The following is a 24541-nucleotide window of genomic DNA, read 5'->3' on the forward strand; positions in this document are numbered from 1 at the left end:
AAGAATGCCAGTACTATAGTGGTAGGTGTAGAAACGCGATAATGTCGCTTAGGCCTATAATGGTGGAGGAACCCTTTGCTCAGCAGGGTCTCAAATTCATAGGGATGATCAACCCTCCAAGATCGGCTAGACACAAGTGGATCTTAACCGTGACCAACTACTTCACCAGACGGTTCGAAGTTGTTCCTCTGAGGAATTCATCAGAGGTCAAGATATTAACGTTTCTAGAGGACTTAGTGTGTCAATATGGTTCGCCAAGGACCATAATATCGGATAACACGTGAGCATTTGTAGGCTCGCAAATAACCCAGTTCACTCTTAGTAAAGGTATTTATCTAAAAAACCTCCTCAAACTACTATCCACAAGGAAATGACCTGGTTGAGTCATTAACAAGAATCTCATCAAGCTCATTAAAAGGATGGGCTCTGAGCACAAAAGGGAGTGGAATCACATCTTGAGGAGCGTATTATGGGTAGACCGGACAACACCCAAACAGGTCTTAAAGAATTCTCCATATAAGCTGGTCTATGGTAAAGACGCATTGTTCCCCGTGTCTCTGAAAATTCCTGCCTTACAATTACTCAAGTCTATCGAGGTGCCAGAGAATGGTCCCATGGAGGTGAGGTTGGCAAAAATTATGGAATTAGAGGAGGCAAGGGAAGCAACATTTGCGTCTCTTCAAAACGGTTAGCAAACCATCAAGAAGTGGTTTGACAATAAGAAACGTTCTAACTTGATATTCAAACAAGGCGACCTTGTTTTGAAATACAATAAAAGGGCAGCCAAGTTCGGTCAACATGCCAAATTTGATGGGTTATGGGAGGGACTCTTCTACATTATAAATTGCAAAGGTTTCAATTCTTTTGATCTTGAAGATATGTAAGGAGATTCTCTCAGGATCCCGGTCAACAAGTTCTACCTTAAACCTTTTCATTAGCAGCTTTTCTCTAATGTACATAATGTAAATAGTGCTTTTGCATGTCTTATTTATCTAATTATGTTTCTTCATGCATCCTCGAGGCAAAAATGAATCACAAGATACTCCTTGATCAAACAAAAATAAATCTTTATATTATAGGTATCTTGTGGCCTAGTTTTGAAGAAGAAGAAAAAGAAAAAGTTCTCTAAAGACAGGGTGGTGCTATTTCAAGAATCTTCTTCATCTTCCTCCTCATCCATCTAAAAAATATGAGTCATCAACTTCGTCTTCGGCGTCTTCCCCCTCTGACCACTCATGATCAGAATTGTTGCTAGGCTCCTGAGTTATTGATACAAACACCAGATTGGGTTGGATATACGACTTCAATATCCGGGGAAATATGTAGTCCCAAAACTCAATATACCATTCAGTGCCAGCCGGGATGGGCACTATCAGATGGACTCGGAGGAGGAACTCTGCAACAAGTTCCACTCGAAAGCGATGCAATGACAATGACATAGTCTTCAGACCGCCGATAAGCGGGTGCCATGTCACTTCCTCTCTAGAGGTGATGAAATGCCATAAATCTGAGGCCAAAGGCAAGCCTCTAAAAGGGACATAATATGCCACCACGTCTTCCAAGCCGCCCAGATAATCCAGGGAGAAGAGAGCTTTGGCTAGCTTTGAGGTCAGGTGTCCAATCATCTCAATATCTAGTAATTAAGCTACAAAACACGAGCAGATATCCATGTTCACATGGTATTTGTCCACGTCATCGATAAAATCCTCGCCGAGCATCCATTTAATGGCAACGATCATCAAGAGATTTTTGTGTCATGTCATCCTTTGTAGTCTTCGGTCCGAAATGCTACCCAAGAAAGTGACCTACGCCTTACTGTTGGTGAGCCTAGCGGAGTATCCATTTCTCTAAGAAACTTAGTCATTGAAGCTGGATACTGTGCAAAAGGAATGTCTAAAAAGATATATTTATAGTGGATTATCAGCTCCGGATGATAATTGAATTAAAAGGTCGGTGCTCCCAATTTTTGACGCATCCGTTTTCCCTCATCAATTCACACAAGTAGGCAAAGTCTGGTTTGAATGTGGCAAACATCTTGCCCTGTGCGTCGAAAAGAGCAACAATGTCTTCAGATGCCACACGTATATAGTGGTACATCGTGCTTATGCCATAATGCCCACAGGTTTGCTATAACTCATGTGAGCCCTGCTGGTTGCTAATACCCTCCTTAATGGGGAGATTTGTCCGGACAAGAAAATCGTCTCAAGTGGCTCTAATTAATGGCGAGTTGAACATGTATTCTCTTGGGAATCGCAAACGATGACGCTTCTCTTTTTTAAAATTAATTGTAGTTGGAAAATGGGCTGGCATACGTGCAAACGGGCGCTCGTCATTAATCACCTTCTTTCACAAAGATTTAGGTATGTGACACATTCAAGGAATAAAGTCACCAGGTGCCCATCATATTGTTCATTCTACAACCTAGAGCGCCGAGAAGCTTTAGAAGTGTCAGAAACAGGATTTATCTTGCGGAAGATGGAGATGGAAGCAACCCCCTCAGGTTTCTTCCAAGAAAGATTGTGGGTCAATGTATTTAAAGAGCTCTCATATTCTTCCCACACCATTCCCCCAAAGTCGAAGTACCAGAGGACTAAAGCTAAATCAAAGATGGCCACCCACAACCCGACTGCAGTGATAGATTCTTTTGAGAATGTTGCTAAGACAAAACTTCACAAGCAACCCAAGAACCTCAGGGAGGCCACTTGCAACAGAATGATAAACCACAAAACGAAGCCACAATCTACAACAATTAATTTCTAGAATAGTGGTGCTCCTCGGTTCGTGGTCCCCATGGTCCCACACTGTCCAGAGTTTGTAGTTGTGTGTGCTAACATGTTTGACCCTGCTTCTTGTTCAATTAAGGGATCCTTTTTGAAAGTAGTCATAACCCTAGAGGCTGTGAGGGACATGATGTGTTGTCATGTTTTTTATAAGACGAAGGTATTCTTCGAAAATGCCATGGAGGAGCACTAGAAGATATATTATCTCTTTGTCATAGCACGCTAAATCGAAGTCCATATGCTAGACCTCCAAGGTTCCCTCTATCTTACAGTGACTCGAGGCATGATGACCTCAAGGATATTTTCTCAACTCTTGCATGGCTATGCGGTCGTGACAGTGACCGGGAGATCGCTGCTCCCATGATGAGCTTCTTGTTCAAATGTCGAAAGCAGAAAGGGCCATTTCATTTTGATTTCTCTGTCTTTATAGCCAGAGAGGTGGTAAAGTAGATAGTTGAGTTCCAACATTTTCGGCAGTTCAGGTTCACCTCAGTCTTAGCTCATCTTTTCTTGCACCAAAATAAAGCTTTTTTCAGCCAATTCATGCGATTAGCTACTTATGACGAGTCAGGGAACAAAATGCATGTATCAGCCTGGACACCCCTCTTACTGGCTTCTTTTGATGCCTACTAGTTTTTAGACTGTTTCTTGACTCCTATCCTTAGAGATCATGGTTTAATCCCTGAGGAGCCTGTTGTTCACCAAAACTGGTTAACCCAAGTACACCTGCAATTGATCTATGAAATATCCAATTTCCATCTATGAAAACTTCAGGGCTTGGACAACATAACAAGGATATGAATCCTCCTACTCTTCAGGCTCTGCAAAACCTAGGCAGATACACCTTTGATGCTTAAAATTAAACCCATTACACACAAGACAACATCAATAAAAGCAGAAAGATCTCATAAAAGGCTCAAAACAATGAGGGTACTGTAGATGGGCTAGATCTACACTTACAACTCAACAATGTTTTGAATCATGAGATGGATGGACACTACCATAGAACGGAAAATGAAAGATATTATGATTTTGGATTTTAAAATGATGTTCTCAAAACCCTTCAATGTTACAAAAGACCAGTGCCTTATCCAGGCCACAAGGTCATGCATAAAACTGGAAGAGAAATCTTAGATGCAAGTTTCTTTCAACATTAAATTTTCATGTATCAATGCCTTACATTAATACAATTTTCTGTTCTGTCATAAAATCATGCTTACACATCCAATATACATCTTCAACATCATTAATGTTGGGTTTCAGGATTTAAATTCTTCCTTGAAGAATACCCAAAAGACAAACATTACACTCTTAGAGAAGGCTAAAAGAGACAAATCCAAATTATCCTTGACAATATGAAATTGTATGAATCTGAATACATTTTGGAGACAATTTCATGGAAAATCACACATGCCTTGCATATGTGTAAACCTGCAAACTGAAACAAAACCTACAACAAAGACAAAACTAGAGACCCAAAAGAACACATTGTCATTTACAAAAATAAAAAGATGCCATCACTGGAACCTGCAATTTCAGATTTCTCCCTTGGAGAAAATCTCTCAAAAAACTAGAACCCTTACAATTGAGAAGAAATGGGAATATGAAGGAGGGGGGAAAAAACCAGAATGCACCAGAGATTGCCATGTGTCCCTTTTTTCCTAATTGCAAAAATATCTCCTCTTCTTCCTGTCAAAACTACTCTCGAAATATATGAGATCTGTTGAAATTGATTGCAGAAATGAATTCCTCATTCCTTGGGCTTTCCAACGGTATATAATACTTGCCATTTCAAGCAAAAAACAACCCTTGAGCGAATTAATCTTTTATGCACCTCTGTCATTTAAATTTTTAAATTTTACACTATAGTTCAAACTTTACATTTAACTTTAATTTTTCTCCATTTTGCAACCTGCATCCTGCCACGTGGTGACCTACGATTCCCTCACGGGGTCCACTTTTTGCCACCTCACTCATCTACCACTTGTTCGCCTCGTCACCGCCACTAAACTGTCACTTGTCGGCCACGTCAGCGCCATCTCACTGGGACTCGCCAGCTCATCTTTCATTGTTTTGTGATGGGTAACTAGCGAGCATCTTCGCTTCGTGAAACAATGCACATCATCCGATCTTTCTCAACTTGCAAGCTCTTTAACCTTTCGTTGTTTCGCGATGGGTAACTGGCGAGCACCTTCGCTTCGCGAAATACCGCGCATCTTTGATCTGCTGCGAACTTGCTCATCAGTTAACTCGCCATTTCTATGCAAAATTTGCCTTAGGAACCATGCACATGTGGGGTCCATCTGGTCGCCAGCTAGCCTTCTTGGTTGCCTCAGGATTCGCGCACGTGTGCATGGGGTCCATTGGGCACCAGCTAGCACCTTGTGTCAAAAGCCTCTAGGCTTTGACACTATGGCTGTGTTTGTTCTTAGTTTTAAATATCAAAATGTCCCCATGCCCAACCAATGTGGGATATATGGTTTTGCCTGAAAAGTGCATTTTCTGAGTATTTTTGAGATTTTTAATGGCATTTTGCATTTTGCCTGGAAGTTTTCTTAGGGCCACGCCATACACACAATAGACAAGATGTTGAATGGAGAGGCACGCGAGGGGAGAAGCAACACCAAATTTTGCATTGATCTGAAACCTTTAATGTCTCCTTTGTCTGCAGCCACGCACTTGCTTGGAAATTTCTTTGGTTTTCTGTTCAAACTACCACGCACAACAGGGAGGAGAAAGGCTTTGAGCCAATAGCATTTGCAAAAACATTTCAATGTCCCATGCAACCCTTGCCCATTGCATTTACTTGAAAATTTCTATGGCTTTTCTCATTTCCACGCTGCAAGGAAGGATGCAAGCAAGGTTTGTGAAAATGCTTTATACTTGCAGATTGCATTTGCTAAAAAAATTCATAGATGCTGCTCACACATGGGAGGGGGAAGGAGGCCTTGCACCTGCCAATTGCATTTGGATGAAAGTTTTATTTGGCTTTTCTTACTGCCAATGACATTTTCTGGAGAATTTAACTTTGAAACCATCGCCTTCCAAGGACTACATAGAGGGAGTATGCAAGCAAAGTTCATGGAGATTTGGCTCACACCTTCTACTTTGCACTTGCTTGAAATTCTTATGATGCCCCTTCAATCACTGCGCAGGAGAGGGGGGAATTTGGCATTCAAACCTGCCAATTACATTTGTATAAAGTTTAATGTGCCTTTTGTTAACCACATGGAAATTGGCATTTACACCTGCCAATTACATATTACTGAAAGTCTCTAAGCCCTTTCAAAACTACCACACCACACCCAAGCACAAGCAAGGAAGAGCTGGCAAATTTTAGAACTTGGTTTTACACCTAGCAACTTGCATTTGCTGAAGTAGATGAAAATGCTCTCCTAAAAGAATAAAGACATATGTATGTACTCTTGGAATAAGCCAACTTTTCCAGGTACAATGCCATCATGCTTTTGTTGAAAGGCTTCAATGCCTTGCCCATACCACACAGGGAGAATTGGCTTTACACCTGACCAATGCACTTGCTTGAAAGCTTCTAAAAATATTCAACAGACCCCATGTTCTTGCTTAATTAATCCATTAACCATTGCTGACTTTGTTTTCATAACAGTCATCATTATCTTTCAGCTTGAACATACAAGAGGATTGCCACTATCATGATTTTGTTCCTTTGATTTTAGTCTTACTCTATGTTCACTATGTTGCTTGCCTATGAAATACCTCATCTCCATGCTCTTCCTTTATACTTACATCATATGACATATGATTGAAAACAATGATTTGAATCTTTCTTAAAAGACACATGAAGTGGCAAGTCAGGTCGGGCCCCAAAGTGGGTCCGACTAAAAAAAAATTTGTTTTCATGCAACTGACTTTTGAAATGCCTCGATGATGGGTTGGTGCTTGGGATAGACTAGCCTAGTCTATGCTTTTGGATCCTTTCCTTGGATCACCTGGTGTTCTCCTCACACCCTAGGGTCTCTAGGACTTCCTTTGCCTGAGAAATCCCCTGACCTTGCCCAATCCACCCACCAATGAGTTGTTGTGCTGCTCCTAAGGTCTCACCTACTCATGAGACTCAAAACCCCTTACTATGGGTAATAAGGGCTAGGCTTGTTCCACACCTTCCAAGGTCTTAGAAAGGTTATAACAGGTCTATTTCATGGTCTTTGCACCCATTCATGTGCCCCCAAGAGGTTTCAAGCCTTCAACCCCTTAACGATTTCACCATTTTGTGTTTTTGCCTTCAAATAGGGCTACAAGGATTAGGACCAATTAGGCCTCCTACCCGGTCTTTTAGGGCTCCCTCTCACAAATGATGCACAAACAACCCTAATTCCCAAAATGGATTGCCATTCATTTGGCAAGGACTCAAGGACTTTCTAGGTTTTAGGCCTCCAAGTGTCCGTACACTGTCCTAGGTGGATTTTAAGGTTTTCAAGGGTTTTTGTGAGGGTCTGCCTGGGTCTGCCTGGGTCACAGTGAAGTTTTTGTGTTTTAGCCACCTTGTTTGGATTGGTGGAGGCTCCTCATTCACACCAGTGATGCGTCACACACTCCTCTACACCTCCTCCAAAGGGTGCACTCTCCTCTGACCAACCTTGCTCTCCAAGACGTCTGCAATTTGACCTCTCCTAATCGGGCACTGTCCAGTCTCGCCTAGGAGTGGGTCTTTGCTTGGCCTTCCTGCATTTTTAAGGGCCCTGCTTGCATGGGACTATAGTACAGGGTCTTCACTTCCATTCCCCATGGTTTCATGGTGATTCCACAATGGGGAATGGAGTTATGACTTCATTTGCACAACCAGTCCAAAACTGGACAGTGAGACTGCAAATTACAAACTATTTACAAACACACTCAACCGGTAAACAAAAACCTAAACTAATCACTCACAATGAAATTATTTACACCATAGAAGACATTTCACACAATTTTGCACGCAATTCAATCCATTTACTTGCCCGGTAACTTCATTCAATCTGACTAGTAACCAACAAACAGTCACAGTCAAGCTCTTCTTGCTTGGGCTGTACAATCTCTGACATCCAACCCATTCATTTAGGGTTTGCAAATACTTATACCACCTTGGCCTCGTTCTGTGTGCCCATATTAGGGTTGTCCAGCCAAACTAAGGATTTTGACCTCCTAGTGGAAAAGTTGCTTGACAACTTTAAAAAGTTGTCATGCAACTTTTGCAACTTTTGAGCAACTTTCTCAATGTTGCTTTTCATGACTCCTAAACCCACATTGGGCCAACCTAAGGACACCACCATGTTATAAAGGACCCCTAAACACCTCAAAGACACACATACCCTCCAATTTCAAGAAAATCACAATCTTGATTTATGACCCCTAAGATCTCCACTAGGACCCTAACTAGGACCTATGAGCACATGACTCATTATTTTATGTACAATGGCTTCATAAGAAGCATAACACCAAAAAAACAAGGAGGGAGCTTGAAAGGGTGCTCCTGCACCATACTCCCCCTCTGCACATAACTAAGAAAAAGAAGAAGAAATGAGAACCGGGTCTACTCCAAGTGTCTTGAACCTGCTCTCCTCCACCCATGTAGCTTCAGAGACTGGTTGATCTGCCCATTTCACTAAGTGCTCCATGTAGACCTAGTGTCTAGTAGACTTCTTCACCCTTGATTCCAAGATCTTCTCTGCTTTAGGCTTCTTCACTTGAGGTAAGGTATTTACATCCAAGTTTTGTAATACCTTAGCTTGGTTCTCAGTCTGCCCTACTATCTCTCCCTTGTACATTACCAGATCAACAACATTAAAGACTGGTGAAATGACTAAGTTTGAAGGTAAATCAACCTTATAGGCATTCTCACCATATTTTGCCAGAATTTGACAAGGTCCTACTCTCTTCATCTGCAGTTTGGTAGGCTTACCACTTTGCATCCTAGCTTTGCTCAAATGTACCATCACATAGTCACCCACCTTGAACTGAACTTCTCTCCTTCTCTCATCCACTTTGGCCTTCAGTTTTTGAGTGGATTCAAGGATGGCCTTCTTAACTTGCTCTTGAACTTCCTTGATGGTTTGAGTGAAGTCCTCTCCTTGCCCGCTCTTCATCTCCAAAGTACTAAGGTTTCTCAACTCACATACTCCCCTTGGATGTCTGCCATACACAACCTCAAAAGGGATTCTACCAGTGGTCCTATTCACACTGTCATCATATGCATACTCTGCTTGAGGAATGATCAGGTCCCATGTCTGACCATATTCCTTGGTTAGACACCTCAGCAAATTGCCTAACACCCTGTTGATGACTTCAGTTTGACCATCTGTTTGTGGATGGTAAGTTGAGCTAAATGACAAGTTAGTTCCTAGTCTCCTCCATAATGTTTGCCAAAAATGACCCATGAACTTGTTGTCCCTGTCTAAAACAATGCTTAAAGGGAGTCCATGAATCCTAACAATCTCTTTGAAGAAGAGATGTGCAACATAGCTAGCATCATGTGTAGTCTTACATGGTATGAAATGACTCATCTTGGAAAATCTATCTACTACTACATAGATGTTGTCCATACCTATTTTAGTCTTGGGAAGTCCTACTACAAAGTCCATGCTTATACATTCCCAAGGTCTGTTAGGGACCGGTAATGGTTGATAAAGACCAGCATTGCTTGATCCTCCTTTTTCTCTTTGACACACTCCACATTGCTCTACATACCTCTTTACATCTCTTGGCAACTTTGGCCAATAGTAGTACCTCTTTACTAGATCCAAGGTTTTGTTGACTCCAAAGTGTCCACTCAAACTGCCATTATGTTTTTCTTGGATGAGGTTCTCCCTCATGGATCCTCTAGGTACACACAACTAGTTACCCTTGAACAAGAGACCATTTTGGAGAGTGTAATTTGCATACTCACCATGGAAATGGTTCTCAAACTCTTTGCAAACCTTGTAAGCTGATGAGAAGTCTTCATCTCCTTCATAGAGGTCTTTGAAACCTTCTATGCCTATGCTCTGCAACTGTAACTCTTGAACTGTCAACAACTTCCTGCTTAAGGCATCTGCCACCTTATTAAGTTGCCCCTTCTTATGCTTGATGGTGAAGGTGAAGGATTGGAGGTATTCCATCCATTTCAGATGTCTATTGTTGAGCTTCTCTTGAGTGTTAATATAACTGAATGCCTGGTTGTCTGTGAACACTACAAATTCCTTTGGGAGTAGGTAATGCCTCCATTTCTTTAGAGACTGCACTAATGCATACAACTCTAGGTCATAGGCTGAGTACTTCTTCTTTGCTTCATTAAGCTTCTCACTGAAAAATGCCACAAGTCTTCCCTCTTGACTAAACACACCACCTACTGCAATTCCACTTGCATCACACTCCAAAGTGAATAGCTTATCAAACATAGGTAGTAGAAGGATAGGTTTTGTGGCTACTTCATGTTTCAACAATTGAAATGCTTTGTCAGCTTGCTCAGTCCATTTAAACTTAGTTTTAAGGCCTCCTTTTATGGTGTCAAGGACTAGTGCACATATGCCACTGAAGTTCCTCACAAACTTCCTATAGAATTGAGCTAATCCATGGAAACTTCTAACCTCAATCCCTATTTTAGGTGCAGGCCAATTCAAGATTGCCTCCACTTTGCTTGGATCCATCTTCAAGGTTCCTTTAGACACCACAAATCCTAAGTAGACCAGCTCTTGTTTCAAGAAGTCACACTTCTCTAGGTTGATGGATAGCTTCTCCTCATGCAACCTCTCTAAGACTAACCTCAAATGCTCAAGGTGCTCCTCCTTGGTTCTGCTATAGACGAGAATGTCATCTAGGTACACCACCACAAATCTGCCTGTGAAATCCTTCAACACTTCATTCATCAACCTCATGAAGGTGCTCAGAGCATTGGTGAGTCCAAATGGCATCACAAGCCATTCATAAAATCCTTCTGTGGTTTTAAAAGCAGTCTTCCATTCATCACCCTCCTTAATTCTTATCTGGTGATAACCACTTTTAAGGTCTAGCTTGGTGAAATACATAGTCCCTCCTAAACAATCCACTAGATCCTCTATTATAGGAATAGGAAACCTATACCTTATGGTAATCCTATTGATTGCTCTTGAGTTAGTGCAAAGTCTCCACTTACCTCCTTTTTTTTATGCTAGCACTGCCGGGACTGCACATGGGCTAATGCTCTTCTTAATCAATCCTTGTTCCAATAACTCCTACACTTGCCTTGCTACCTCCTTATTCTAATCAGGTGTAAGCTTATATGCAGCCTTTTTAGGTAAGGATGCACCGGGAATAAAGTCTATTTGATGACTTATAGACCTTCTTGGTGGGAGTGTTGTAGGTGCTCCTTCACTCACTATGTCCTTATACTCTTGCAACACGTGCTTCACCTCCTTGGGTATCTCTGTCTGCAACTTGTCTTCTTCCTCCTTTGGCTTCACAAGGATGGCACACTTCACTATCTCCTCCTCATGTAGCAAGTTTAAAAACTCTTTACCGGTAGCTAATAAAACACTAGGTGTTCTTGAAGTTCCCTCTTCATTCTCTGTCAAAGACTGTATCTTGAAGGTCTTGTTGTCCTTCTTAAAGGAAATGGAGTTCTCCTCTCCATCATAGATCACCTTCCTATCAAATTACCAGGGTCTTCCTAGCAATAATTGACATGCATCCATAGGTAACACATCACAAAGGATCTTATCCTTGTATCCTCCAATAGAAAACTCTACCCAAGTCTGCTCATTGACTAGCACACTCTGCTCATGATTCAACCATGTCACCTTGTATGGGTTAGTGTGGGGTATCCTTGTGAGTTTCAACTTCTTGACTGCCTCTTCTAATATGATATTGTCAGTTGAGCCTGAATCAACTATCACCTTGCAAACTTTACCAAGAATCTTGCACCTCACCCTAAACAATGCTCTCCTATGCTTAGGTTCATTCTTCTCTGGCTATCTTATCAAGACCCTATTGAACATCAGATTTTCTCCAATCTCTGATTCAATATGGTCCACCTCAGGTGTCTTGTTGCTTGAAGAGTCTTCACGTGCATATGCAACCCTCTTTCCACTGTTTGATGATGTAGGCTTGTTAGGGCATCTATATGTCGGGCGTCCCAATTGTCCATAATTGTAACACTTCATTGTTGCAAAATAGGAGTTACCTCTGCCGGTACCTCTACCCCTATTTGGACCACCTTGCGCACCTCTTCCTCTAGAATGTCCTCCTCTGAGATTGGCTTCACTGCCATTCTCAGTCAACTTGGCTTCTCCTTGGTTCCTTTGCTCATTTGCCTTGCTTTGGTAACCACCTCGGTGATTCACTTGATCTCTACCTCTGCCTCTACCCCTGTTATTGGATTCTCCTTTCCTTTTGTTCCTCTCTTCTACCTTGGTAGCAAGCTGATGACATTTTTGAACAGTAATAGGAGTCCATAGGCTTATCTCCTCTTGAATGTTCCACTTTAGGCCGCTTAGATACCTAGCCACCTTAATGGATTCATCTTCTTGGACTTTGGATCTAAGACATAGCTTTTGAAACTCCTCTATGTAGGAGGTCACATCAAGATCCTTCTTCTTCAATCCTTGTCTCTTCTTTTGAAGTTGGACTTCATAATCCTCCGGTAAGTAGTTCTCTTTAATCTTACTCACCATGGCCTTCCAATTTGCAATAGGTAGCTTTCCCATACTAACTCTTTCTTCTTGCAGGTACTTCCACCATGTCAAAGTTGCTCCCCTTAATCTTGATTTGGCAACTTTAGCCTTTTGAGCCTCTGTCACTCCCTCACACTCAAAGTGGTTTTCCATGCCCTCAATCCATTCCATAATAGTGTCTATGTCCATTCTTCCACTGAAATGTGGCAATCCTTCAAAAGCTTTGGTGTTCAAGGCCTTAATAGCCTTCACAAAAGGTTCTTCATTGAACAAGGGATCTAGTTCAGGGATGATGTCATCTATGTCTATAGTCTTCTTGCCTTTACCCTTGGTGTCTTCATCCCAAGGTCCTCGTGTCCTCTGATCCACCACTTCCTACAGTTTATCCCTTATCTCACTCATAACTTCTTCAAGGAGTCTATTCTTCTCCTTTTGTTCTTCCACCTCTCTAGCCAGCTTTGCATTAGTGACCATTCTGCTCTCCCCTACTGATTCACCAGTATATAGAGACATACACAGTCCAACAAGTCTTTTACTTGCTCCGATACCAATCTGATGGGTTGGTGCTTGGGATAGACTAGCCTGGTCTATGCTCTTGGATCCTTTCCTTGGACCACCTAGTGTACTCCTCACACCCTAGGGTATCTAGGACTTCCTTTGCCTAAGAAATCCCCTGACCTTGCCCAATCCACCCACCAATGAGTTGTTGTGCTGCTCCTAAGGTCTCACCTACTCACGAGACTTAAAACCCCTTACTATGGGTAATAAGGGCTAGGCTTGTTCCACACCTTCCAAGGTCTTAGAAAGGTTATAACAGGTCTATTTCATGGTCTTTGCACCCATTCATGTTCCCCTAAGAGGTTTCAAGCCTTCAACCCCTTACCGATTTCACCATTTTGTGTTTTTGCCTTCAAATAGGGCTACAAGGATTAGGACTAATTAGGCCGCCTACCCGGTCTTTTAGGGATCCCTCTCACAAACGATGCACAAAAAACCCTAACTCCCAAAATGGACTGCCATTCATTTGGCAAGGACTCAAGGATTTTCTAGGTTTTAGGCCTCCAAATGTCCGTACACTGGCCTAGGTGGATTTTAAGGTTTTCAAGGGTTTTTGTGAGGGTCTGCTTGGGTCTGCCTGGGTCACAGTGAAGGTTTTGTGTTTTAGCCACCTTGTTTGGATTGGTGGAGGCTCCCTTCATACCAGTGATGCTTCACACACTCCTCTACACCTCCTCCAAAGGGTGCACTCTCCTCTGACCAACCCTGCTTTCCAAGACCTTTGCAATTTGACCTCTCCTAACTAGGCACTGTCCAGTCTCGCCTAGGAGTGGGTCTTTGCTTGGCCTTCCTGCATTTTTAAGGGCCTTGCTTGCATGGGACTATAGTACAGGGTCTTCACTTCCATTCCCCATGGTTTCATGGTGATTCCACAATGGGGAATGGAGTTCTGACTTCATTTGCACAACCAGTCCAAAACTGGACAGTGAGACTGCAGATTACAAACTATTTACAAACACACTCAACCGGTAAACAAAAACCTAAACTAATCACTCACAATGAAATTATTTACACCATAGAAGACATTTCACACAATTTTGCACGCAATTCAATCCATTTACTTGCCCGGTAACTTCATTCAATCTGACTAGTAACCAACAAACAGTCACAGTCAAGCTCTTCTTGCTTGGGCTGTACAATCTCTGACATCCAACCCATTCATTTAGGGTTTGCAAATACTTATACCACCTTGGCCTCGTTCTGTGTGCCCATATTAGGGTTGTCCAGCCAAACTAAGGATTTTGACCTCCTAGTGGAAAAGTTGCTTGACAACTTTAAAAAGTTGTCATGCAACTTTTGCAACTTTTGAGCAACTTTCTCAATGTTGCTTTTCATGACTCCTAAACCCACATTGGGCCAACCTAAGGACACCACCATGTTATAAAGGACCCCTAAACACCTCAAAGACACACATACCCTCCAATTTCAAGAAAATCACAATCTTGATTTATGACCCCTAAGATCTCCACTAGGACCCTAACTAGGACCTATGAGCACATGACTCATTATTTTATGTACAATGGCTTCATAAGAAGCATAACACCAAAAAAACAAGGAGGGAGCTTGAAAGGGTGCTCCTGCACCACTAGGGAACCTTGAACATACCTCTGGAGTCGATCGACACTATTTTCTGATCATGAAATTGAGTTTTGCAACTTTCAGGCGCTTGCGCCACATTTTCGCATTTAATCCCAAAGACGTAATTTTCAAACTGATCAAAACACCTTTCTAGACTTCGCAAACTAATAGGCGTGTACTTTGATATACAAAAATTAACTCTACCAAGCCGTTTCTCAAGACGAATCCTGAGTGAAGAAATATTAATGGTCAAAGATGACCAACTGACTTTGTCAGCACTGCGAACCTGACGAAGTCAATGCACAGGGAACTCATGATGCCTTTCTTAAAAATATCAAAAGATATCCGTAGAACCTTAAATATGAGGCATAGGTACCTTGAAGTACATATCAAAATTTAGAATGCTCAGTTCGATCGGGAAGCTAATAGGGTACAAATAGTGCGCCCATGAAAATAACCACTTTAATAGATGTAACAATGAAAATATGGAACACTAAATAAGGTGGCTCAAGAAACCCTTTTGAAAACTGATCGAATGGATTGGAAGGAGCTTCAAATTTGAAACATAGCTTCTCTTTTATATCAAAAATAGCCTAGAATAAACATTCTGATATGACACTCACCAAGGCAACTTTTACACGTGCAAAGCGAGGCTCTGACTAGCTGTCGAAATAGGGACTTGCAAACTATAAACTGCAAACGGATTGAGCTTACCAAACTGAGCAAATGGATTCACAGGGACTTGAAATTTTGCGTGTTGACTCACATATATGCATACAATTCAATACACCTTTAATTTCACCATGAAAATCAACGGATCAAAATATATAGGCACTCAAAGTAGGCTACTTAATAAAATCTGCATTTGCACCTAACATGGACTTTCAGCTCACCCCTTAAAATGGGTACCTGATAAATTGATCCAAACACTTCATAGACCAAATGAAAGGTGTACAACAAGTTCAAAGCTTTACCTCTTGATGATTAACTGGCTCCATTTTACATGCCCTCAAAGTAGGCTTATTAGGTTGATTCATTAGGTGGTCATTTGAAAGTGTAGATGCAAAAATTTGAAATGGGCCTCTCAAATTCACCAAATTTAATGAGTCCCAATAGAGCCTCTTGCCCGCTTTTCTCAGATACAGATAAATTGGATGTATAATGAGCGCCCTCCTTGTGATTGGTTTATAGGTAGCGACTTTTGCTTTGTCCGAGTGCATGGCTTCTCCGAAGAGCCTTTCCGCCTACCTACCTATGTCACAAAAAGAACCCTCACCCTTGAAATTTCACGACAATTGGTGCAAATTGAAAGAGCTACAGGGGCAAGAAAGCATGATACATCAATTACAGAGGACCATAAAGCCATTGTCCCCATTACTCTCGTCTGGAGGAGTATTGTCGAAAATGTCCTAATATCCAAGCCGGTGCAACTTGGCTTAGTAGTGATTGACGATATGTAGAGTTATGACCCAGAGGGGTGCCTATCTAAGAGGAAGAATGCAGTTAAGCATGAACCACAGAGATCGTGGGAAGAGTGCACTAACCCGCAAGTGGATGACCCAAATCTCTATGTGGGTCTGAATGATTTTCCTATTTTAAAACGACCCTCGTGGTTGAGTTTATACTCTATCATACAAAAGTACAATCCAGCGAATCCCATTCCCCAGATTATGCTAGAAGCAATGACGTTGGATTCGTGGCCTAAGAAAAAGAGGGAGGATTTCTAGATTTATCGTTAGGAAGTGAACCCGCCTAGAGCTAATATTGGGAACGCTCCTTTTGACGAGCGTTTTGAGATTGAATGGCATTAGCACAACAGGCTAGATGAAGAGACAGGCAATGAGTCCCCACATGGTGACTCATCTCCCGATGTGGCCTAGCAGCCAACGGTAGAGGTTATAAGTATCAAAGAGGAAGAGACCGACCCTAATATTCTTCTCCCTCTCGCCGGTTCAGTTTGAAAACCCTGTTCCCAAATTACCAATAGATCAACGAAGAAGCAGGCACCTGACTCCCCTTTCAGTAAGAAGCAATATTTGGGTTATACAAAGAAGGGTTCATCTTCTCGGGTCCCAGAGGGTCCCTTAGTCTCGCAACGGTTGGTGATTTCCACATATCAGGTATGCCCTTCTTTGCCCTTTCTTATTGAAATGTGGCGACTGATCAACAAAGTATTGTACACTCAGCACGTATCCTTGCTGGGGTTTGGGGGCGGCAGCCCCCAAAGCGGGCGAAGCCCCCCACCGCCCCCAAGAAAAAAAAAATTGCCCTTTTTTTTGTTGATGAAAACCAACATTGTAATAAAACCCTACAAAGGCTGACTATGTTTGTTGCCCTAAAAACACATGTTATAAGCGGCTGGGATGCTTAAGGCATGTGAAGGTTGATGTACTATTTTTTGCTGGATAATGAGAAAGATTGGACGGCTGTGTATGGTGGACGTAACCCATTTTGGGTGAACCACGTTAAATCTCTATGTTATCTGTGTCCTATTTTATTCCTTTGTCTTTTGTATTTAAATCTACATATAATTGTTAGTTCATATTTGCTTTGGATCTGCTTGAAACCCTAACATTTCTCTCTGCTCAAGTTGTATCTGTTTTTCCCCATCTTGCATCCATGTCTACCCAAATTCCCACTGCTCTCACTTTAGCGCCCGTCAGGGCTTCGACTAACCCTCAAGTTGCATTTTCACAGGTCTTCGTTTCGCTCCCCGCCCCCGATTTTATCCCTGCAATATTTTCCTCACAGATGCCTGATGCAGTCGTTGTCTCACATAGGCTTGGTTTTGGAGAGTCCACTCCTCCCCCAAATATTGGGGCAACACCCACTAATTCAGTTTCCTTAGAAGCCTCTCCTTTCATCTCGTTGTTTTCTCCAACCATGCTTGCACATCCCATTCTGACCTCTTTTGTTGGCCCTATTTACCAATTTCCCTTTGCAATCCCTCCTGGTGTAGCATTTGCAGGCCAAGCTATTGCAAACTCGGATGCTTATCAACAATGGGTTACCTATTCCAAGACTGCACGTATAGGCAAAACTGATAAAAGAAAGGAGAAGGATGGTTCCAGGCCAACCCGTCCTCATGTATAGACACATTTCAGTGAGGAAAATGATAGTCTTTTCTTTGTGACCATGTTCCCCAAGGTTAACAAGCTGGAGGCCCAAATGAGACCCAATGATTACACTTTGTATGTTGTCGGGGTCAACCTTCTGAATGCTACGACATCTGATAAAGTTGAGATGATGGAAGAAACTTCGAAGGTTGTGTCTTCGGATTTCATCAAGAAGAGTCATCGTCTGGAGAAAGTGCAAGTGGAGAATGTGAATCTCCGAGAATCTTTGGACCAACAAAGAAAAGAAGATAAAGCTAGGAATGCTGAAATCAACCGCTTGCAGGGATTATTGACACAAGATAACTCTGAAAAAGGAAAGTTGCAGTCCACCCTGAATAATGTGAGTTCTTAGTTGAGAGGGAAGGAGGCAATGAGGAATGTGGTCTTGAAAGAATTGCATGAGAAGGAGCAAGAAATACAACAGCTAAAGCCAACTTCCAGAGATGCTACCCAAATGCATACACAATTGCGTGAGGAGATCCACCTAAAAGAAGAGTACACTCGGTAACCGAGTGATGCACAGGTCACGCTTTTGGAGGAGGAAGCAAGGTTTGAAACAAAGTTGAGAGAAAAAGGGAGTAGCCTGGAGTAAGTGGAGAAGAAATTCTTGGATATGGAAGGTTTATTGCAGCAAGAATGAGATCTCGTGTCGCGACTTCAACAAGCTGTGCAAGATGGAAGCACTAGAATCCTTGCTCTCGAAAGTCAAGTGGCCCTTGAACAAGATAAGTGCATGGAGCTGCAACATGAAATAACAACAAAGGACGAAGAAATTTTATGACTGTCAATCATTCCTCCCCTCGTGGAGGTTCATCATGATTTTTCTCCATTTTTGGTGGAGTTGTACGTTTCCCATTAGGAAAGAATTAAGCAGTATTGCCCTTCACTACAACCCGTGCTGAGATTTCTAAGAGAAGCGCATTCCCTCAGTGTTGAAACGGGTTCTCTCATTAACAACTCTACGGTGTGTTGAAGCAGGTTCTCTCATTAACAACTCTATGGTTTTTATTGGTGCTAAGCTCCCCGTAGCCCAGGGTTTGATTCAGATGTTGTACGCCGCTCAAGATGAAGAGTTGAGAGAAAAAAGGGGTTACAGACTGCAAGCAATTAATCAGGAAAACTAATGTCTTCATTAACCAGCACAAGGTGATCATACATGTCTTACCAACGCTTGAGCCTTTGCAAATTTTGGTTCTAGATATCAAGCAACGTATAGAGAGGTTTGTTTCCATGGGTCCGCCTTCTCCTTTTCCTGTAGATGGTTTCGTGTTAGAGATTGAAAAAGTGTTGAACCAGATAGAGCAAATACAGCAGGATAGGACCTTCCTACAATGCCAAAATATTTCTATATCGGCGGAGGAGGTCAAGCGTCTCTTGCATCCCTTAGCCCAAATCTATGCACTCTTGAATCTGGTCCACGATGAACCAACAAACTTGACGTTCGACGAAGTAATTTGTTTAGATCAACACTAACAAAGTCTGGAAGCACAGGTGTTGCCCTCTAAGGATGAATGGTTTCCATTGCAGCAGGTCTTCGATCTGCTTCGCCCCGTTCTAGCATGAAGTCTGGTCTCCGAACTAGCAATTTTGGGTTATAGCATTTCGCAGGCAGAATTCCCCATTTAGTCACCAAGAAATGTTAATATTATTTTGGGATTGCTCGCAAGCGACATTTTGATCAAGTGGCAGCGTTCTTCTTTGCCTTCGACATTTTTTCCCGTTTGCCAACATGTGAGCCAGGTGGCGTCTTGACGTTGCCTCTAGTGCTTTTTTTTTCGTTTAAAGTAGGGAGAACATGGAGCTGCCACGTGGCTAGGTTTTTATAGCACGATATGTTTCTCGGCCCCACCATTCATCGTGCGAGGATAAGGACACTTGGTGTCTTCGCGCTGCCCGATTTAGTTATATTTCTGCGCTCATCTTCGGATGTCCCCCGAGATGCCACATGTCTTTCATGGTGGTTCATGAACTAGGATGTGGTTTGCATCATGGTTTCCTTGTTGGGAAGGTGTAAGGATCACCATGATGTGGTGGAGATAGCAACTTTGAAGGTTGTTTTACTGGGTAGTGTCTCGCTATGTGGCACACCAGGTTTTCTTGTCAGAAGAGGTTGCTAGGATGTTGTTGATGGCGCAGGCTATTAGTTAGGAGCCGTGGGCTCTATTTATGCTTTCTTCTCCTCGCTTAGAAGGGTTGAGACTTTCAGAGAGTTTTTAGACTTTGGCTCATTTGAAGAAGCCTTTATGTTGATTTAATTTGGTGAATGATAGACATATTAGATTGTGCCTATGGCCTTTGTGATGGTTTTATTTGAAGCTTAATATATTGACTTCTATGTTGTTTTCAAGTTTAATAAATTCTATGATATTTGCTGTGAGACTTCGCAGATTAAACTATGTTTCGAGACTTTTTATCTGTTGAATGAATAGTTAATATCATTTAATGTTGAACGAGTTTTGTGTTGAATTATTCTCTTGAATGGTTCTGAGCCTGTAGATTGTTGAATGGGCTTTAAAACCATATGTTTCTAAGTTTTATATGTTGTTAATGCTTTTCCAAAATGTTCTGGCACATTGCCTAAATAGTGTAGACCATTTTGCTTTAAGTTTTCTCCTTCCCCTTTTCTCCCCCAATTGTATGTAGAGCCAACTTCTTAAACCCGGAGGTCATTTAGTGAGTTTCGCACAATAGGTCCCCCATCACTAAATTTCCCATAAGGTTGTTCACGTTTAAGGTAAAATTAAGAGTCAACAATATACATCCTCTAGTGTGACTGTCATCTCTCCGACAGGAAGGTAGAAGGTAGATGTATTTGGATCCCATCTCTCCATCAAGGCCATTAACATTGGCCCATGAAATTTGACCGCCAACATGCAACATATCCACCATAAGCCAACTACCTGAAGAAGTGTCTACTTGTCTTAAGAAAGGTGAGGAATTTGACTTCAAAGATGGCTATATATGTGATGCAAGGTATGCTCTCACATGCAGGGTAACTCTTGCAAATATCAAACTCATGCATTAGTATCATTATCTCAAACTTATCCTAGCCTAATGTGTGCCACTTGGTGCCCTTTATGGGACCATGGTACTATGAGCAAACCATGACACCCATTATAGGGGTCCCATGTGCAACCTAGGGCTATGAACAACAAATCAACAAATCAAATGAAAACACATCAACAGGCTACAATTGGCAAGCCTACCTCATCTAGTGGGAGGTCCTCCGAGACTAATTACCTCAGGGTCTCCATCCTTGTGGGAATATTTGGTCGTCGACATGTGACATTCTTCACTTCGTGGGCTCCTCTTCCGCACTTCAAGACAAAAAGGTGAATATGACAAATGAATAGTGCCCTTGTCACTATATAAAGGTAGTTCCTTTTCAAAGCCCTAAATATGAATTTTGTACTAAATCTCTCACATCTTGAGTTAGAGAGCTTTGATTTTTGCACTGTTAGTTGTGTTGGAATCGTGATTTAGATCTCTATCTCACCCAATGACCCTCGATTAGTTTTGATCTTGTATGAAACCTCGTTGTGAGTATTTGTCATCAATTTTCTTTCACAATTCGAAGTGTTAAACATGATACCTTATTCAACCTCCTAATTAGCAAGCCAAAATAGGGGGGCATATAGCTACCCTCATATTTCATCACTCTTAGTAAGCATTTTAGGAGATTTTGCGATTTCAACTAACAATGTGGTTTTGTATAATGTGGTTCCTAACATTATATTGCAGATATTGTTGGGAGCTTCGTTTGACATTTATGGACATATACTTTTTCTTATGAATGTTTACTTTTTTTTACTTTAGCTTGCATATGCACGTAGTGTTGTATGACTTCTAAAGTGGGGGCTAAAAGTAGCATCACAAATTGTACAACCTTAATTAGGTTGTCCAACTCTACGCTTAGTTAGCACTCATTTTAGTGTGTCCCATTGCATTATGCATTATAGGAATTCTTTAGGCATTTAATTAATAAATTCAATTAAAACCTAAGTCCTCCCTTACTAATTCACACATATCATAAAATTGGGCCCTCGATCTTAGGTGTGCCCCTTTTTATTTAATCCCAATCTTACCCTAGTTTCAATCTTCAAAGCACATCTTGCATATCTACACATTCCTGTTTGAGCCTTTGAGTTGGATTTGACATTAGAATCTCGTTATAGGCGAATCTCTACTACACAGTCTCAATATTTTTTTCCCCAAATTTGGGGGGATAATTTGGCAAGCTTTTCTAATTCAAATCTTGCTTCATGTCAAAATATATCAATTCTAGGTCAACTTTTCATCAAATGCAAACCTAGGGTATCATATTTAAGGCAAGTGTTTTCCCCATTTAGAGATCTTATCTAGAAATTCAAGAGGAGATCCTTGTGGAGTGAAAGTTCTGCCTTAGGTGAAGTCTCTGACCGGTAAATTCATCCATTATCAAGTCTTCATCAACCATGGAGGTTTCAAGAGACATTGGATGATAATAGGGGAATCACCAATTGTTGATTGACTTGCACCTCTTCCTAAGGATTTGGTATGATTTCATGTTGTTCTTATGCCTCTACATTAAGCTTCATATCTACATCACATTAGTTTTTAGACTTACATTATTGCTTTAGATTTGCATCCTAATTGTGGTTTAAAACATTTTCATTACAATCATTTAAGATTTTCTCTAACACATTTGAGTAGAACTCTAGTTTTCATTTAGCTCATAGCAATCTTACACACATAAGATTTGAGAGCACACACACCTTTTTAGTTACAATATCGACTATTCGCGGAGGTGGAAATCACCAAAATGAGGGGGTTGACCAAGGCAAATCCCTATATAGTCACAACCCTATCGTTTTCTAGTTTGCAGGTGCAGTTGCAGGTATCAGACAAAGCTAGAAGACTTTGGGAAACCTTAGGAAGCAAATACAGGTTCTCTATCAGAATTTTAGCTTGGTTCTTAGAGACTAGGGTGCCCAATGCCCTTGTCCCAGGACCAAGGCAACCAGTGCCTTGGTCCTCCTATTTCAACTCCAGATTTTAGGGTGACAACTCAGATTGTATTGAAGTCCAGGCCTCCAAATCATAGCTCAGAAAGACCAAGGCATCCAATGCCCTAGTCTTGTCAATTTAGCTTTAGATTCGGGTCACAAGTGCACGGTTATATTCTGCTTTCATTTTTGTGTTTATTGTCTCAGTTCTGTTATTTGTTAGTTGGTTGCAACATCTTTGCATTTACATCTCTTTGTGCTTTCATCATAGTCTTGCATCCTTCTATACTTTGCATATCCATTTCCATAACAACAAAGGAATAGAAACCCTAGAAGTATCCCTTGACTCTCTTTTATAAGAGTTAGTCAAGGACGATCACTCCTCTAGGTACTTTTGTATTCCAATGTTTGTGTGAAAGTAGTTTTAGGTTCTAATTCTACTCGATTCCATTTTCATCCGAAACACTGTGCCATCCTAATTTGTTACAAAAATGATACCAACATTGATATGCGAATTTAAATTGGACTATTAAATGATTTATAGTTTCCTCTTGCTCACAGACATCTATGCAGACTCATAATTCTATTTTATTTTTAAATAAATTAAAACTTACAAAATAAATTATAATTGTTTTAAAAAAACAATCTATTTATTTAAAAGTTGAATCTCTACTCGAAAATTTAAAAGGTACACCGCTATGTCAGCATTCATGTCCAAAGTAGCTTAAATACCTATGGCCATCATGTTCAAACTGACATTCACTATCTGCCAATGAAATTTTGCCGCGTGCCTTTCGCTTCTTATTCTGTCTTTGCCCGGGAAATGGGGAGATGGGAAGCCGAAAAAAACTGAACGATAAAAAAGGAAAGGCCAAAAAAAATTGTGAATTAAAAATATATGGCGGGGAAAGAAAGGCGGCGACGGAATCGGGTAAATTTATAGCGCGAAGGAAAGAACGGCGAGTGAGGAACGGTTGGGATCATTCAGATCGTCTGGCATGTCTTGAGTGACGGTGAAGGACTTTAAAAGACAAAGCAGAATCACCTTCGGCGTTATTATTTCTTGCACGTAAACCCTTAAAAGCAAATCTTTTCTTCGGCGGCATCTCTTGAAATCATAGACCCCACAACTTTATTTTTTCTTGTACACAAACCCTTGAAAGCAAATGTCTCCTTAGGCGGAATCTCCTGTATTCATAGACTGCACAGCTTTGAGTATTAAACATGCCAAAGTCTAGGCGTAACAGAGTTGGTACGTTCAATTTTCATTTCACTAATTTTCCATTTTATTTGAATAGAAATTTCTGTCATTAGGATCTCAAAGGTGTTTTCTCTTTCAATACATAAATTTGCAGGTGTTTCTGTATATTTTGTTGTTACAAGCATTATATTTGCTTTGAACTCCATCTTTTTAACTTAATAATGTTTCACTCTTTTTTTGTCCTTGCCAGTAGTGAATAAGCGTCTCTGTATTGTTTTTTCTTATCTGCAAAGCACCATTGATTAAGGCTATTTTTCATTATCTTAAATATCTCGATAATTCCATCTTAATTAGATTAATGAGGTCCCCATTTTGTCTGAATAAACAAGGACTCTGTGATTAAGGCTATTTTGCATTATCTTAAATATCTCGATAACTCCATGTTACTTAGATTAATTAGGTCCTCATTTTGTCTGAATAAACAAGGACTGGACATGGTCTCAATCCGAAAAGAATAACAAATACCAAATGAAGTATAAAATCATTAGTAACTAAGGTTATTACTTATTAACCTAATTTGCCAATAGTATAGGGTATATAGATAGGGTTACTTTATTTTTCTAGGGAAGTTAGGGTTTACCAGGTCATCAAGCGAAAAACAGCAAGAATACAAAACGATACA

At 41.1% G+C, this 24541-nt stretch overlaps 1 protein-coding gene across 1 annotated transcript in view; it reads left to right on the top strand.

The window, feature by feature from the left end:
* Positions 1–23525: 23525 nt before the first annotated feature.
* LOC131052008 (ubiquitin-like modifier-activating enzyme atg7) overlaps positions 23526–24541 on the top strand; it is a 60374-nt gene continuing 59358 nt past the window's right edge. Inside the window, exon 1 of the mRNA XM_057986617.2 lies at positions 23526–23910. The gene's annotated coding sequence lies outside the window, so the exon portion shown is untranslated. The remainder of the gene's footprint in view (positions 23911–24541) is intronic.

Source organism: Cryptomeria japonica, chromosome 10 (genome assembly GCF_030272615.1).
Source record: "Cryptomeria japonica chromosome 10, Sugi_1.0, whole genome shotgun sequence".
Lineage (NCBI taxonomy): Eukaryota > Viridiplantae > Streptophyta > Pinopsida > Cupressales > Cupressaceae > Cryptomeria > Cryptomeria japonica.